We start from the raw sequence: 18,519 nt of genomic DNA on the forward strand, positions 1-18,519 counted from the left end.
GAACTGGATGCAGCCTGGGGAGCACCACTTGTGACCGGCAAGTGGGAGTTGAGCTCCTAAATATCTCTTGAGAGATTAGGGTATAGTCTATGTAATATGGTTTATTTCTTATCTCCACAAGAGGGGCATTGCTCCCATTCTCTCTTGCAGAAGTGTTATAAATTAAAATACTTCACTTTTTTTTTTGTGGTCAGATACTGTGAAGATGAGGCTATGTAGGTATCTTAATTAGATGGCTATGGGCAGGGTAATAGGCTTGTCTCAGAATTATGTTCTCCAGGCACATTTTCAGGGCTGTTTGAAGATGAATTGTAGTTTCTCTGAGAAAGGGTACATCAAGGACGCTTTAGCAGAAGATGATAAGCTTTGGTGCTGGACATTGCACCCTATTGCTTTGGAATTTTTCTCATTGTAGTCAGTGGAGAGGAAAAAAAAATCCATCATGTTGCTTAATTTTGATATGCACTTTGTAAAAAATGTGACCACCTTTTCCTAGGGAACTTGTATTTTAAATGGAAGAAGGTACTATAATGAGAGGAAAATGTGAGAGTGGAAACGCTGGCTGTTGTGTAAAGGAGAATGGGTAAAAGATACAATTTTAGGAATTGCTTGGAGGAAAGTCCAGGGTTTTTGTGCAAGAAAAATAAGTCTTCAAAGCAGAGTGTCAGCATAGCAATAAACAGAGGAGCAGGTAAATGTGTAGGGTAGAGAGGGAGTGTAGGGTGGGACAGAGGAAAGTAACTGGAGTGGAGATGTTGATGTGGCAGAGCTGCTGAGAGCAACTTCAAGTAATTTTGAATGAGTAGACATATTTATTAGTGTTGATATGGAAGTTTAAGAGTACCATGATGCACTAGAAACTTAGGAAGTGGCATTACCAAAAATGGGGAAGCTCCACAGTCTCTAGTTACTACATAATTAATAACAGATAATTTCTGGCCTACTTGGTGACCTGGCCTGATTGCAAGAATGTGTGGGGTAAGGATTAGGCATTAGGCATGGTCTTTGCTATAAGTGGCCAGTAGTGGAAGAGTAGATGACTGAAGTCCTTTGTCACAGGGCTGGAAGAAAGCTTTTTAGTTTTCTCCAATGTTAACAAGAAGGTGTTTTTATCCATCTGCAGTGTTTGAGAAGGTGAAGTCCTTGAGTGGGGAGTCCTCTATATTAAGTACTGGTGGGTATTGCTCTGTTTTGACTAGCTTTTTCACTGGCATTGCTACTGCAATATCTGTCTGCATGGCAAAGGGAATCAAATGAAGAAAAATTAAGTCTATGGAGACAGAAATTGCTAGTGACTTCCAAAGGAAGGAGAGATTTAGACTGCTTTAAACAAATGCTTAATAGACCCTAGTGCAAGAAATGTTGACTTAACTTAGTTTTAATTGCTTTTAAGCTTATTTAAAAGTGAACTTGTTATTGAAGAGATAAGTAATTAAAGTCCTTGAAAAACTGTGGTGAACTTTGGAAACACCTTTATGGAAAAGTGGTTACCCACCTTATAATTATTTTTAATGCTACCAAATCTGTATGGATGCCTCAATTAATTACTTGATTAAGTGAAGTTCACTGCAGGTATGCTGCTCAGATATGCCAACATGTGTTTGCTTTGGGTGTAATGGAAGACAAAGGATCTCATAACTAGTCAATTGTTGCTTTAGGAAATTTTATGAATAAGTAAAAAAAATAAAATAAAATCACATTTATGAATCACTTTTTGACCAGAATGCCTTCTCCCGATACATAGGAGACAGCTGAACTGGTGATAGTTTCTGAAGACCAAAGGGTTTCTGACAAAATCATTTGGTCAAGACAATTATTTCATCAATGTAGCTTAGCTGGTATTTTTTCAAATGGAAATTACTTCAGCAGGAAGTGGCTTTGTCAATACAACAATCTGCAAATTGATTTTGTTCTCTTTTTTTTTGTTGTCATGAAGACAGCAGAGAAAAAAATCACACTTCTGCCTTGTGTAGCTATATTAGCAAAACATCATGAAAAGATCGAGGTGTTTTGACCTGTAATTTTGTTTTGGAGTTTGACTGCAAGCACAGGACAAAGTATGGATAAAACCATCAGAAGTGGTGAAAAAAGTGTGCGCAAGTCATGTTCTACTGTTTTAGTTCGCTGTCCCTAAATACAGTATTCTGCTTGACAAGTAAATCTCTTATTTTGGAAAGCATGTCTTTCTTTGCTGGAAACATCTGTTTTTCTCCCAACAGACAAGCCTCTGCTGGGTGACTTCATCCAGTGCCCTTTGGGCATGTTAAAGGAGTGTCAATGAAAAGCAAGTTCTAAAACCCAGTTATAGAGTGATTTGGGTTTGAAAGGTCTTTCGAAGATCATCTAGTCCAACCCCCATGCCATGGGCAGAGACATCTTTCACTAGATCAGGTTGCTAGATCAGGAGATTCCAAAGATGGAAATTGCACCTCCTCTCTGGGTGTCCCTTCCACTGTCGCTTACTCATCAATATGAACTTGTCTCTGTTGTAGCTCTCTTGTAGCTATGAAGCTACTTGTCTCAATGTGTACCTGTAGGAATCTGTCTTCGTCTTTTCTGTAGGTACTTGCAGGCACCAAGGAGGATCCCCAAAGCCTTCTCTTTTCTAAGCTGAACAAACCGACCTCCTGCAGCCTTTCCTTATGTGCTTCAGCCATCTGACCACCTTGATGGTCCTCCATTGGACTCTTTTGGATTGGGGACCCCAGTACTGATGGTTCCCAAGTATTTCTGGTATTTCAGATGAAGCTTCAGAGGTATCAGACCAAGGGAAATAATAACTTCCCATTTCAGTAAAAACCCATGAAATGGCTGGTCTTCACTGGTAAGAGGACATGGTGAATTGCTGGCCAGTTTTTGTTCTTCAGGAGCCCAGGTCCTTCCCTGCAGAGCTGCTCTACACTACAAGCTTTTGCATGGGATTACTCTGTCCTAGGTGAGGGACCCTGGAGTTGCCTTTCCTTAACCTCCATCAGTTTCCCATTAGCCCATTTCTCCGGTGTATCGAGATCCCTTCAAAGGTTAACAATTCCTCTGGTTTATCAGCCACCTCCCTTAATTTGGTATGCTTTGTGAACTTGCTAAAAACATTTTCTATCCTGTCTACAAAGTTGTTGAGAAAGCTCTTAAGTATTGGTCCTGTGATCAGCCCTGAGGGATGCTACACACAACCAACCATGATTGGACTTTGAGCTATGGACAACCACCTTTTCAGTCTGACAGGCCAGCCAACTTTGAATGCATCTTGTAACCAGATTAGGAAGCTATGAAGGGAATGGGTAGATTACCAGGAGATAACGGTGGGAGATTGTATGGAGAACCTCTCTAAAGTCAAGGTAAGTGCCAGCCACCATGCTATCATTATAGGCAGAGCTGGTCCTCCCCCTGCAAGAGGCAGTTGCGGTGTGATTGCCATCATCTTGCAAATTAAACATTGAAAGGCCACTTTTCTCAGCATCCTCAGGTATGTCCTGTCTGGTTCTGGGGGCTTCTGTGTCCCTGTCTTATTTAATTAGTCCTTAATTTAGTCCTCTATTGAGGGTAGCACCTGTGTCCCCAAACTCTGCTACTAGGCAGTGTATTGAGCCTAATTATTCTGATAGAGTTTGAAGATACAAGGAAAACCTTCTTCAAAGATGGGCTGTATAAATTGGAGTAGATTAATAAACTAAACTAGAATATAATGCCATTTTCTAGTCTAAACATAATAAAATGAAGGTTAAGAATTATTGCATTTATCTCCAGTGTGTGTTTTTCTGGATTAGAAGATGTAGCGGATGTGGTATAAAGCATCATTTCTTTGTGAACTGGCATGTTTGAAAGACCAGCCTTATAAGAATTAGTCCTTTCTAAATAGATATAAATACAAAAGCAAACCAAATCTCACTTTGTTTAAGTCTCTCTTATCTGCTGATATGAGTTCAGATTAGAGTGGCTGACTTAAATATCTTGAATCCACCCATCCTGCCACTGTGTCGACTCCCACCTCTGTACTTGAATCTTCTCTGGCACTGAAATCCAGAGCTCAGCAGGTGCGGCACAGGCAAAATGCTGCTGATATTTTGGTAGCAGTTGTCCTTTTAGCAATCTTTGGCTCTAAAAACAACCCTTCCAGTTTTCCAGTGGATTAGACTTTTTTTTCTTAATCAGTAGCTGATCAGTAAGTGAAAACGGGGATGGGATTTGCTGCTTTTCCTAATCTTGCTCTGCCCTTCCAGCCTTTGATAATGGCATTCTTCAAGAGGGAAAGTAATTCTAACAGAATAGTGGAGGAAATGATGTAAAAGAGAGGTGTGGCCAGGGGTGATACTCAGCGGGTTAATACTGACATTAGTCACTTGTCTTTCTTGCAAGCTGAGACAACAGGATGTTCCTGGAGGAAAGGTGATGCCCAACTTTGCCAATTTTAATGACTTCCGCACTTTTCTTACATCGCTATTTCACACATATCCTGTATGTAATTGTTGTATGTAGTTTTATTTAGTAGTAGGTTTCTGTAGTGTAGTATGTAGTGTAGTTGTATGTAATTGCTGTGTATCTTGATGTTGAGCTTTCATGTATGCCTCTGATGTTGTTATTGAAGTGTGTGTGCTTGTCATTCTGATCTCCTTCCAGTCCCTTTTCATGCTCTTCTTCCACAAACTCTGCCCTCCAGACTGGCCGAAGTCTGGAGGTGATCCTCAACATGCTTCCCACCAGCTGGACTGGAGAAGGGTAGGGGGTGAGTCTTGGCTTGTTTGGCTCTTGGTAGGAGCAAGCTCAGGAGATGCAAGCAGACCTGGTAGCATTTCTCTCCTGAGCGCCAATGCACTGCAGTGTTTAGGGAGACCGGGGAGAGTTTCTGCTTGTGCTGTCCTTTTTGCTTGGTGCAAATCCTCTTGGCTACATCTTGTATTTTCTTCCTTTGAGGTGAAGCATTTCTCTTGGGAGCTTCACTCCTCCCCTGCTGCTTGTTCCCATTGCTGGGCTTCCTTAACTGTGCTGGTACCACTATCCGAGGGGCCATATGGTGAACCAGATCAGTGAACAGCAAAAAAAGGTTATTTTTATCCCAGATCAGATCACTAATCTGGTTCACTGTACAGCTCTGTAGCAATCATGTTGGTACAAAGACAACTGGCAGTTTTTGAGGGGAAGAAAGACGGGAAGGTGCTTCCAGCCAGTAACGTCCTTGCAGTTTCCTGCCATGTTTTCTGCCTTCCAAAATTATTTCTTTCCATGCCTTTATTTCCTCTAGGTATTTTCACAGATGTTTTGTCTTCCAATTCCTCCAGGTGGATCTCATCTGATAGGTTTTTTGTCAATACCTCTGTTTTCTCAGGGTTTGTTTTAATGTGCCTTGAGGAGAACTGAGCTTGTCTCCAATCTGGATAATCTGTATATATTCATTAACATTTTGCCCTATTCTTCCTTAATTTAGATACTAAATGTGTTAGGCTTTATGACAAATGTCTCTGGTATATCTGACTGCCAACTCAATACCACACCCTTAATTATTGCCTTTGAGTTACAGTCCTTTAAATGTACTTGTTGTGTGACCAAAGGTGTCCGAATTAACTTTCAGAATGAAGCACTGTCGATGCTTTTCCTAATGTCGCAATAGATTGTCTGCCATGTTCTCATTAGTCCCTCTTTTGTAATGCTGTGAAGCCTTGTGTTAGAATATTTTTCTCAGATTTTTTTTTTTTTATAAATTGAGGTAAAGGTCAAACAGAGTCTGCTGTCCTGCAAGGCTTATTTTTATTCTTAAGACCGTTGCTGCATATAATTTTTTAATACTGAAATTCTTATGTTTCCTTTTGAAGTTTGAGTATTGTTAGTAATGCCATAAATAATTTCCTTTAATTAACATTAATCTTAGATAATTAAATTATTTTCTTTTGACTACAGAGTTGTCTGTGACTTAAAAAGCTCTACGTGTATTAGAATATATAAATTGCACAAGTGAGCAAAACTAATCCAGAATCAATGCTTTAAGAAGCGGTTTTGAAAAATTGATGAAAACAAGAGGTAAATAATTTCAACATCTACTTTTGAAGAATTTTTCTTGCTGTAACATGTTTTTTATAAGGACACGCCTGGTGTACAAGGCTATGCGAGCTCAATGTTACCCCTCCCTGCTGCCCCAAGGGATGTTTATTGTCTAATCTCAGTCAATTTAATTTTATTTATTGGAGTCTAGAAAATAGCTCTCCATTTTGCTGGTTTGGATACTAAGAGGTTTAAACATAGGATGTAAGAGCAGGATTTAAATCAAGGTGGGTGCTGAGGTGCCAGGCTCCAGACAAGCATCATTAGACCATATCCAGTTGGATTTTAGCTCCTAATTTTTCCATTTCTTTCAAAAATCCCGGTCTTGGTGAATGTGCTGATGGATGGCCATGCAATTCAAGGGACTGAAGCAGTACAGAAGGTTTCTGAAGTGGAAAATTGGCTCATGAGGAAAGTTTTTCAGTGCTGTCCAACTGAATAAAGTAATTTTCTAAGTGGAGAGTGCTCTATTTTTACTCTTCAGCATGTCAGACAGTTAGTGAAACTTTTTATCTTCATTTGATAAGTAATTGTGGAGTATATTTTTCAAATTAATTATGCTAACTCTATTTTATCATAATAATCTGCAGTCTACCAAGGCAGGTTTTTTAATCACCACGTTCTAATTAATACTTAATCTCTTTTATAATCTGTGTACCCAACTCCTACTACTGGAGTCCAGTTTTATAGAAAGAATAACAAAAATAGTGGATGAAAAAGGGGTATCAGTGGAAGAGTAATTGTACTAAGATCATCCTAATGGTGTAAGCACTAAAAGAAAAGCAGCAAGTTGAATGAGGCCAAGTGCACGGTCCTGAACCTGAGTCAGGGCAATCCCAAGCACAAACACAGGCTGGGTGGAGAATGGATTGAGAGCAGCCCTGCAGAGGAGGACTTGGGGATGCTGGTGGGTGAGGAGCTCGATGTGAGCAGTGTGTGCTCACAGCCCAGAAGGCCTACCGTATCCTGGGCTGCATCAAAAAGCAGTGTGGCCGGCAGGTTGAGGGAGGTGATTCTGCCCCTTGACTCTGCTCTGGTGAGACTTCATCTGGAGTTCTGCGTTCAGTTCAGGAGCCCTTGGCACAAGAAAGACATGGATCTCTTCGAGCAAAGGCCACAAAGATGATCTGGAGAGCTGGAACACCTCTCCTGTGAAGGCAGGCTGAGAGAGTCGGGCTTGTTCATCCTGAAGAAGAGAAGGCTCCACGGAGACCTTATTGCAGCACTCCATTGCCTGAAAAGAGCCTACAAGAAAGCTAGAGACAGACTTTTACAAGGGGCTCTAGTAATAGCATGAGAGGTGTAGTGACTGAAAGAGGGTAGATTTAGATGAGAAATCAATTTTCTACTGGGAGAGCAGTGAGGCGCTGGCACAGGTTGCCCAGGGAAGTTGTGGATGTCCAATCCCTAGAAGTCTTCAAGGCCAGCTTGGAATGGGCTTTGATCCAGTGGAAGGTGTTCCTACTCATGGGGGGGTGGGGGTGGGGGAGGGGGGAAGTAGGTGATCTTTAAGGTCCCTTCCAACCCCAACCATTCTGTGATAGAATTAAGGTGAAAAATACTGTTTCCCTTGAAATAGTATTTTTAGCTTGAAATACCACTTGTAGTTGATGAAGATATTAGGGAACAAGTTTTCTTACTCAGTAGCTGCAATAATCTCATAAGGAAATGTTAAGGGATTGAAACTTTTTTGACACCAAGAAGAAAATGGAGTAGGCTGCAGGAACCCTATTAGATTTCTTTGCTCAGCTTGAACCCAGACAGGACAAGCACCTCACCACCAAGAAACGAGCACCTCCCAGATTTGCTAAGGTATCCACGTACCTCCCTCATACATCTCAGCTGTTCACGGCTGGCAGCCCCCCTGCCTGTAGAAGGGTGTGCCTGGTGAATGGGTGAATGACAATGGTTCCAGCATCTCTTCCAGACTCTCTAATATCCAGGTTGTAACCTCAGAATAAATAAAAAGAGCAATGAAACCTACTAAGTGTGAAAGCATTTTCTAGTTAGTGAATATTTCTCCTTTACTTCTTTCCGTATTTAATTTAATTTAAAAAAAAGTATAATTTTTTCAGGCAGTCCTACCTTTGGTAACATTTCAGCTTGATAACTGGGGGAGCTGGTGCTCTACCTTTGCTAAAACGGGTGGATTCCAGCTTTACATCAGTTTTTGCATTGCCCCAGCTTGCCGGTGTGAGATCGGCATTTGGTTTCCTGTGGTACCAATAGATAATGGTGATACCTTTGTCCGCTCTGAAACTGAGCCTGCAAGAGACTGCTAGGATGGCAGGAGTGGGAAAAGAAAAACCTACCTCTCTCAGGGAAGGCAAGGTTGTTTTTTTCTGTATTCTTGAAGTCTTTGCTCTCTGGTCCCTTTTCTTTCTTTTGTTTTTTTTTCCTTATAGGTGGAGCAATGAATCAGTTTTAGATTCAACTAGGAAATAAAAGATTATAAATGCTGAAGAGGAGAACCCTCTTTGCCTTCCCTAATGATTTTCCTCAAGGAAACAGTAATAATATTTACTAGATAGGGACTTGTGGATAACTGTTCCTGTGGGTTTCTAGATGCGTCACATAAAAGCACCAGCTAGCTTTTGAGGGAGTGGCGCATAGTTTCTTCAGGTGTGTACCAGAGGACTTTTAACATACTGCCTAGTGTTTTTAGATTAGTAATTAAAAATGCCATATTAAAATTTAAATGTACATCCTAGATACATTTTATGCCTACTAGTTTTCAGCACTGAAATGAATGTATTCCCTTTGCTTGCTTTGTTTTGGTTGTTAATCTACAGAGAGGCAAGCTTTTCCCTTTCTACCTGTTCCTGTACTGCATGTAGGTGACTTCTGCAGACTGATGAGAAGCTCAACATGAGCCAGCAATGCACACTCACAGCTCAGGGGGCCAACTCTATCCTAGGCTGCATCAAAAGAAGTGTGGCCAGCAGGTCGAGGGAGGGTATTCTGCCCCTCTATTCCTCTCTTGTGAGACCCCACCTGGGTCAAGGTCTGGAATCCTCAATATAAGAAGGAGATGGAGCTGTTGGAATGGGTCCAGAGGAAGGCTACAAGGATGATCAGAGCACCTCTGCTATGAGGACAGGCTGAGAGAGTTGGGGTTGCTCAGCCTGGAGAAGTTAGAGAACACAGCAGTCCAGGACTCTAGCTGAAGAGGGATAGAAAATCGGGATACAGCATGAAGCAAGACAGCACAGTGACACAGTTTCCATTACATTTCTGTCTTGCACCTTCTCATGCACTGAAGTGAAGGGAAAGATCCATGTGAAACTAGATTTCTTTTGGTTTTGTACTCATTTGAATGATTTCACTTAAATTCTGACCACTTACGACTGTTTTTTGAATGGTGACTCAGGGCAGTGATGTGTATATGTAGGGGGTTGGATAACCTCCATCTCGGTGCAGCTCATCACAGCTTCTCTCTACAGTAGTAGCATCTAGTTATTATGAACCTAATCGTTTTGACTTCTGGTCATGAAAAAACAGAAAAGGAACCAAAAAACCTGCCCCCAGAGGATGATTCTACTGAGTGTCTGGGTGGCAGCCCAATAGAAGAAGGTATTATTGCTGTTGCAGCTAAAGGAAGATCCCACTGACAAGGTTAATGGGAGGTGGGTACAGTGCCTCTCTCTGTCTCTTTAGCAGCTGGAGACGAACAAAAAGGTGAAATATCTGATAATCCCCTGGCATTAAAGATTGCTGTAGTACTGTCCTGCTAAATCGAGGTAGTGCCTGGAAGTCCTCATGTATTCAGCACATGTGCTAGTGTTGGACCTGTGTGGGGAACCTTTAGTATTTGCTAAGCAGAACTTATTGACTTCCTTGGCTGTACAAGTGTGAAGATGTAAGAATGTTCTAAAACGTGGACTTGAAGCAAATTTAGCTATCCAGTTGGCTCTCCTAGTTAAAATAGTAATAGCAAAGGCATCGAGATTCAAGGTGTGAAAGCAGTGGAAAGAAGGACCGTTGATCCCATGGTTGATGCTGAGCCTAGTATAGCTGGGAAGGCATGCTTTTCATAAAACAGCTGAAGAGTGGAGGAAGACTCGGAGGAGGTGGGTTTCTCTACATTTGCGTGGACCCAGATTATTCTCCGCTTCTTTCTTCACACAAAAGGATTAATTTGTTTAATTTTATGGAATGTTACTGAAGCTGTTGGAACAGAAATGGCAACCCACGTCTTCTTAATAAATGACTGTGTGTATTCCTGGAAGGGAGTTAAAACGGGGCTGTTATATTTGGTACCTCCCGAAGCACTGAGGCTACTTTGAGTACAGAATGTGCTCAAAGAGAGACTAATTAGTCACTGCAGAGCTGGATATAAGATTCGTCAAGTCCTCGTTTCTGCTGCAATTCATTTATGCCTTCCTTTCTCTCCTAGAGATGTTTGCTTTTATATTTTAGAGCTGTTATGTGTTTGGACTAGGGGACCATAAAGTCAAAAAACCTAACATAGGAATTAACTTCCAAGCATTAAATATGTAAGGTGGAAGCTTATTGTAAGGTGGAAATGCAGAAGTCACACACCTGTACAACAGCTGGAGATATTACTGAGTAGTTTCCCAGGGTGTGCTCACACTCCTGGTAACAACAGTGTTGGGATTATATGGACTTTTAAGCATCAACAGGGTGGTTTTTGATTTCTCTCCAAGGATGCCATCTCTGATGGTATGGTGGTGGTTTCTTCCAGTTGTTAATTCTGGGAACAATAATTAAAATGAAGAATTTTTTTTTGTTTGTTTGTTCATTTTTTATTTCATGATGTTTCCTTTGCTGGACTCTTGGTGTAATGCTGCAGGGAATGATGGAATGGATGGGTACTCCCAAGGAAAGTCTCAGTTGTTTTACTGGATTCAGCATTTTCATTGTCCTCTTTTCTCCCCAAGAGTGTTTTTTGAGTGGATGTAGACTAATATGGGATCAGTGGTTAGAAGCAATGAAAAAATATTTAATGTAAACCTTTTGGTACTGCATGGATTAAAATAAACAACTGTTACAGGGAGCACTGGTCCTGGTTTGTGAACAGTAGGTTTTCTGTTCCTCTGTATAATGCATAAAGCATGTGGAACTGCTTGAGAGCTCTTATTGTGTGCAGTACTTTATTGTGAGGTATTTAGTTTTCAGTTCTCTGAGCTTTTGTGTCAGCTGGGAAGGAAGGCCGTAGGAGTAACATGTAAAACTTTGTTTGGCTTGTTTAGTCCCAAATCCTGTCAAATAGCTGGTTAACGAGTATTTGAATGAAGGCTTGGACTTTTGTTTTCTCCCTTCCAAAAGCTGAGAAGACCATAGTTCTGATTTCATCTGCTTGTGGTGCTGTTTGTTTCTAGTTTCTACGCAATTCTTCAGCAGAGTGTGGGGAAAGCGTAGTTGAGGTAGACTTTGTGCAAGATGCAGCATGTGAGTTTTGCACCCAAATTCATTGAGCTGTAGTATATAGCTGTGGAAAGACTTTGTGGCTTGATTTGAAGGTGCAAATGTTGAATACCTACTGTCTGTCTTCCTTTACCTATGGTGATGGAAAAAATGTATCCTTGGTATGTTTAGGGGAAGGCACCCAGGGGTAGGGGAGGTGGGACAAAGAGCTGTATCTATCAGTTTAATGACAGAGGCAGGAAGCATGAGTGGCAGACCATTCACATTGTGCCATCTTTTTTTGCCACTGCTGATTTTGTAGCCAGCTCCTGTATCCCCTTCCTCTCCTCCTCTTATTGTGCATACATTGCCTCTCCTTTTTTTGACTGCATTTCTTCCATGTACTCACTCCTCCTTTGCTCCAGTGGAGATAAAGACCACTCTTTGCTAGAAGGAGCCATGTTTTCTGCCCAACAGGTTTGCCTGCGGAGCCTTACAGGTCTCTTTCTTTCTCTCTGTTGGTTGCTGCTACAGAGCTGTGGAATGCTGTGAAGACTCACTGCCCTGCAGCCGTAGGCAGACTCCTCTCCGGAGTATCTCCATCTGAAGGAAGCTCATATCCAAGAGGTATCAATTCATTTTTTATGTGTGTCCTTCAGTTGTAGTGCTTAAGTTTAGGTGCACCTCCAGACACCTTTTTCTCTACTGCCTCCACAAACAGAAAAGCTTGGGTGCCACAGAGATATAGCAAGTGTTGATTAAAAAGCGTTGGCTTTTTATGTGGGTTGGACTCTTGTTTATATTAAATGAACTTTGGTGCAGAATCACATTATGTTTTAAAATAAGCAAATAATTTCTGGATCAAGAAATGCACAAGCTGAAGCTCCAGCAACATTGTATGTATTTTATTATGTTGATTTATAAAGTTAATAAACCTAAGGTAAGGAGCAGACTGGAGTAGAACACACAGTAGGTATGTGCTGCTACTATAACAAATTGTGAGACCAATGCTGTTTTTTAGTGTTTATTAGTTGTAATATCCTCTTAGTAAATAATTTACTTCTGTTTTATATTAAAAAGAAGGCAAAAAGTACTTCTTGTACTGGGTCAAAATCAGTGGCTAGGCAAAGGCACGAATCGTGATATAAATTTCTGTCATTTGCCTGTAGACAGGCAGATTATTTCTAATGGTTTATGTCTGAGCCTTTCATAAAAGAAAGCTAGAAACATTTTTTTTTTTAAATATAAACTTTGGAGTGTAATGTGGTCTGTAAATTGGATGGGGCAGGTTCTATCTTAACTGTTTATTTTTGTATATGGTGCCTAGCATTATGAGACCTGCAGTGGTCAAGCCCTCTAGGCGTTTTTATATAAGAAAATCAAATATGTTATGAAAGTGGTATAGCATGATATACAACTATTAAATACAAATGTACAACTTCAGAAAAACCCTGTTTTGCACATGGTTACAGGCTGGAAAGTATGCTAGGCAAATGGCACTATGCCTGCCCTGTGCTTAAGTTTTCCTCTAGGTATTCATACTTGGTTGTTGCTGCAGAGAAGACACTGGGATAGCTGAAGTGTCAGCCTGACCCAATCCAGCTGTTCTTGTGAGGGAGTATGGAAAAACCAGGGTTCTCGCTCTGTTTTTTTTTTTTTTCCTTTCCCTTTTCCTTTTATATGTTTTGACGCTTGCTTAGTAACATGGACTTTAAATGTCAGCTGCCAGGATACCCACTGAGTGTTCTGCTCCCACTCAAGTCAGATTTGCTGAAAACTAGATGCACCAGACAACAACAGTACTCTGTGCTCTTGGATCCACTGGACTGCACCGTGATCGAACATTTAGGCACGCTGTGACCCATATCCTCCCAGTATTTTAGCACACAGAAACACTCCAGCCCTGCTTTGGGAAAAACCTGCCCTAATTAAATGCCTGTTCTTTGGGTACAGACAAAACCAGGCCGTTGTTTCTTCCTCATTCCACCCTCAGCAACTCAACCTGTCTTGGGTGGGAAGGGACAAGTGCCAAGCATTTCAGAAAAGCTTTATTTTCTTTTTATTTGTGCCAATATAGAAGCAACACAATGGGCCCTTTCCATCTCCCTCTTTTCCTTTCTGTTGACTGCCATGCTAGAAAAAAGGTTAAAGGGGAAAAAAAAAGGGATCTTTATGCTGCTCCCATTCCCTTTTTCTGCTCCTGGTATTTCCAAGGTGAAGTAACAGATGCAGCTGGAGCAGCAGTAGGGAGAGAGGCAAAGCCAAGGATGTGCATTTGATGGCTTGTGAGGTAGGGAGGGAAGAGGTGGGGGCTGAGTTGCTCAGACTGGGAGAAGTGGGACTGGCGTTCATGGAAGATCTGGAAGACAAGATGTGTTTTCAAATGAGATTATGTTGTTAAGTGTTGGCTTTGCATGAGAAAGAGAGCTTCTGGTCCAAGGGACTCCTGGTCCAATTCAGTTCCAGACTAAGAATCTTAAGTTTAAGCTTTGTGTGTGCTGGGTTTTGGAGTTCCCAGCCTGCTCCCTGAAGATCTCAGGAGTGGAATAGGTGGAGCCTGGGGAGATTTGACTGACTAACTACTGGTTGTCCTCTTCAAGCCGATTTGGTTTGCTCTCCAGGCTGTGACTGCCTTGCTTGGGAACTCCACTTCAGACATTTACTTTTCAGGTGACTTTATCTTGTATTGAACCTTCTCCTTTTAGATTCATGATGGTAAACAGTGTTCAGAAATCAAAAGGCTGAAGAAATTGAGTTAAATCCATGAATGTGTGTGTGCCTGACCTCTTAAGTTAGTTTACTAATGGTAGGTTATTTCCTTCTCAGGAAGTACCCCATTCCCGCAAATTTAAAGTGGAATTCCAGCACTTAAATAGTTAATTGCGAGATATATATATATATATATATATATATATATATATATCTCGCACAGATATATATATATATATCTATATCTCTGTGTGTGTGTGTAAAATCCATATGTATCTAAAAATACTGTGTAATTGTTTGGTTTGATGTAAATATTTTAAAATTTGCTTTTACTTGAGGCTGTTTCTTATACAGCGTGTGTGAGTGGAATATGGCATGTGGTTAACTAGGCCTGGACTTGGTGCTTTTGCTCTGTTCACCTCAGTGTTTTGGAACTCCTACGGAGAGTTTCTGATCTTTAGTTTTCTGATCTTTTGTGCCAGTTTGGTGAGGCCCATTTGTTTGTCTTCATTGGGCTGTGAATGCACTGAATCAGCACAGGAAGGACATGGATCTGTTAGAGCGAGTCCAGAGGAGGGACACGAAGATGATCAGATGGCCTGAGCACCTCCCATACGTGGGCAGGCGGAGAGAGTTGGGCTTGCTTGGTCTAGAGAAGAGTAGGCTGCAGTGAGACTTTGTAGCAGCTTTCCAGTACTTAAAGAGGGCCTACAGGAGAGCTGTGGAGGGCTTTTCATTAGGGATTGCAGTGATGGTATGAGGGGGAGTGGTTTTAAGCTGAAAGAGGAGAAATTTAGATTAGATATTAGGAAGAAATCCCGTCCTGTGAGGGTGGTGAGGCACTGGTACAGGTTGCTCAGAGAAGTCATGGATGCCCCATCCCTGGAGGTGTCCAAGGTGAGGCTGTATGAAGCTTTGAGGTACCTGATCTAGTGGGAGTTGTCCATGGCAGGGGGGAAGGGAGGAAGTAAATGATCTTTAAGGTCCCCTCCAGCCTGTACAGTTCTATGATTCTGTGATTCAAATCCAGAGCTGAATGATCTTGCCAGCTGCTGATGCCTGCCTTACTTAGTGATTTACTTTTTACTGCATGAGCAAATATTTTGCTCACAGATATTAAATTTTCTTGAATTGTCAGCTCTGTTTTGAAGAATAAATTTCCTTTCAGAGAACATGTGATATGGAAAGTGATTTCTGTCAAGTCAGGTTAGGTACTGCATCTAGCTCTGCAGTCCCAATACAGGAAAAACAAGGAGCAGGTCCAGAGGAGTCTTCAAAAATGATCAGAGGGCTGGGACACCCTTCCTATGAGAAAAGGCTGAGAGAGTTGGGGTTGTTCGGCATGTAGAAGAGAAGGCTCCAGGGAGACCTTATTGTAGCCTTGCAATATATAAAGGGGGCTTCTAAGAAAGATGGAGAGAAACTTTTTACTGTGGCCAGTAGTGACAGAACATGGGGGAACAGTTTTAAACCGAAGGAGGGTAGGTTTAAATTAGACATAAGAAAGATTTATTTATTTTTTTTTATGATGAGGATGGTGAGACACCGTAACGGGTTGCCCAGAGAAGTTGTGGATGCCACATTGTTGGAAGTGTTCAAGGTGAGGTTGGATGGGGCTTTCAGCAACCAGATATAGTTGAAGATGTCCCTGACTGTGGCAGGGAGGTTGGACTAGACAATCTTCAAAAGTCCCTTCCAACCCAAACCATTCTGTAATTCTTTGTAGGTCTCAGGATCCTTATGAGACATCGTAGGATTATTTGAAGTGTGAAGGGAGATCCCTTTCCTTTGTTCCTGGTGTACACTAATGATGGTGATACTAAAAACAGTGGGTTTTGTTTCTTTCTTTCCTTTTGGGTCATGTTTAGAGGAGGGAAACGTCATATTAGAACATTAGCAATGGTTTTAAATGTAGCCTTCTATCTAGTCTGGACACATTGTGGGGTTTTAGCATGTTTATTTCTGTGTGCTTCACAACACAGCTGTGTCTATGAGCATGCCTCTAAGTTAGGAGCATGCTGCTCATTTGCACGACTGGATGTGACTGTATCTACACTTCAGTAGTGTATAAGAAGATGGAGCATCAATTAGGGTTCAAGAATATTCCTTATTGCTTCAGAGCTCTTTACTGGGGAGATATTTCAGTCTTATATCCTAAGAGCTGAAGCAAGTAGCTGGTGAGAGAATGACTGAGACCTTAACTTGATGTTGCTGGTTTTCTGATTCATACAGTGGGTTTAAGGGAAGAAAAAGCTTGCTGTTTTCTCTGGGGTACATTGGTTTGGTTACGAGGGCAGGTCAAAGGACTAGTATTTTCTACCATACTGCATCACCAAATCTGTGCTGAGTGTTTGACGTGTGGATATTTCCTAAGGGTGTAAGTGGGAATGGCTGCCATGAGAGCAGAACTCCCCAACGTGTTTCTTCTGGTCTTGTCGCTTTTGGGTTTGCCCAGCAACCTCTTGCTGTGTATTGGAAGAAACAAATGCGGGCGCTCTTAGTCCATAGTGGAGAATGTAGGTCTATGTAGTGTTCTGTCTCTTAAGCTGTATCTCCTTCATCTTTACATATGGTCTGACAGTCATGGAACAGCAAGGCTCTCTTAAATCTGCCTCCACAGAGGCAGTTCCAAGTCCCACAAGTTGTTGGGTTTTGGTTGGATTCTCTTTCTTCTCTCTCTCCCATGCCAGTTACAGATATTACAGGGTTTGGAAGGCTTTGGGATCTGTAATTACTTTGCCCATCCTTGCTCCATGGGATTTTCACTACCTGCGAAGTTTTTTATTCCTTTGTGAACACTACTGCTGTGCTGGATCTGTCAGTGAAAGGAAACCCCCTCTGTGATGTATGCTGGAACATATCATGTAGCGAAAATTCTTCCCTGAATAAGGTGATGAGTTTACAAAGATTAATGACCCAGCATTTCATCCTAAGTTACATTGGTGCAAATGCTTCTTGTAGTTAGCTCTGCTCCCATAGAAAAAGTCATCTTTTAATGGTTTTGCTTCAGTATATCATGGTGATCACAGTCGCCATCTAATCCCACACATCAGCTGTGACTGTGGGTCCCCAAACTGGGCTGTGTCACTTCCCACATTCACTGCAGCTCTCCAGATGAAACCTGTGATGTGCTTTGCATGTCTCTGGTGTGTGATGGATGCTGTGCCATAGGGATGCATTGTAATTGAGCATTGGGATAGGAACATCAGCCTGAATATCCCACGATGATTAGTTGGGGTGTAGAACTATTTTATTGACAGAGTGGCTTTGTGGTTCTTTATGGCTCAATACTGCTGATATATAGTGATAGAGAAATGAGACATTGTTAGGAAGATGACATTTCCCATAACTAGGATGAAAAAATCAGCTGTCAGAAACTGATTTTAAAACAAAGCTTTTTAAATAAGGTTTTAATAAGTTTTATAGACATAAGCACCAGAGAGGATTTCTGACACCAGACTTTTTAAGATGCTCTGGAGTGGCTTTCTACTTTTGATCTATGAGTTTATATGCATGTTAAAATGTGCTGTGGATACTGCTCTGAGGTATGGGGAGAGCACACCAAAATAATTCTTTTCTGTCTACTCAGACAGAAGGATGCAGTTTGAGTCTCTTTTTCTTTTTTTGAGTCTAGGATCTCAGTTGTATCCGCATCTCTTCTTAAAAAAATATGTATGTATTTTGAAAGTTTGACTTCTTTTTGGACTGAGGTTTACCATGTGGGTGTCTTTTTGTAGCCCTGTGATAGCTGCTTCTGTTTAAAGGTCAGACTGGTGTCCAGCAGACGTGCAAAGTGAAAGTTGCAGTTGGCTGCTGCATGGAGAGCAAAATGGATTTCAGAAACCACACCAAAAATGGAGATCTGAGTTTCCTGATGAGGGGAAGAAACAAAACCCTAATGAGAACTCTTCAAACGGCGCAGCAAAATGAGTGCAGCGTGCTACAGGAAGGCCTTGCCGAGTGGGCGATGGTAGGAGATCTACTTGAAGCCCCATTTTCTATTCCTGCTGAAGAAGTGCAATAGCGTGCTCAGTTTTTGCAGTCTCTGCGGCTGAGATGAGATTATAGGGAAACATCCAGTACATTCCCTTCACCTTTCTGTAGCGCCTTCCCACAGTGTTTGCTCCACATTTCTGCTTGCACAAAAGCCATGCTGGAAGCAGTGGCCTGCCTTTCAGATGTATAATTTACCACCTCTTCCCAGTGTGCCAGCCTAGTTTGTATTGATAAATGAATGTTCTCTGTGTACAGCCTGCAGATAATTCTACTTGTGGAGTACAATGCTGCTAAATATACCTGTTTCTGATTAAATGCATTTGAAATTGTGAGTTTGGTTAATAAGCTACACCTTTCACAGATTATTTTGTTAACTCATAAAAGCTGCGTGTTCTGATTTATGGTGCCAAAAGGGGT

The 18,519-nt window shown here is 41.5% G+C and overlaps 1 protein-coding gene across 7 annotated transcripts in view; it reads left to right on the forward strand.

The window, feature by feature from the left end:
• The window catches only part of FAM168A (family with sequence similarity 168 member A), a 221,546-nt gene that overhangs the window by 58,708 nt on the left and 144,319 nt on the right, over positions 1-18,519 (forward strand). For 4 of the 7 annotated variants that reach the window (XR_008449071.1, XM_054061931.1, XM_054061954.1 and 1 more), the window contains exon 2: positions 11,932-12,024. The exons of the other annotated variants lie outside the window; for them this stretch is intronic. The gene's annotated coding sequence lies outside the window, so the exon portion shown is untranslated. The remainder of the gene's footprint in view (positions 1-11,931; positions 12,025-18,519) is intronic. 7 annotated transcript variants of the gene reach the window in all.

This window comes from Cuculus canorus, chromosome 1, assembly GCF_017976375.1.
Source record: "Cuculus canorus isolate bCucCan1 chromosome 1, bCucCan1.pri, whole genome shotgun sequence".
Lineage (NCBI taxonomy): Eukaryota > Metazoa > Chordata > Aves > Cuculiformes > Cuculidae > Cuculus > Cuculus canorus.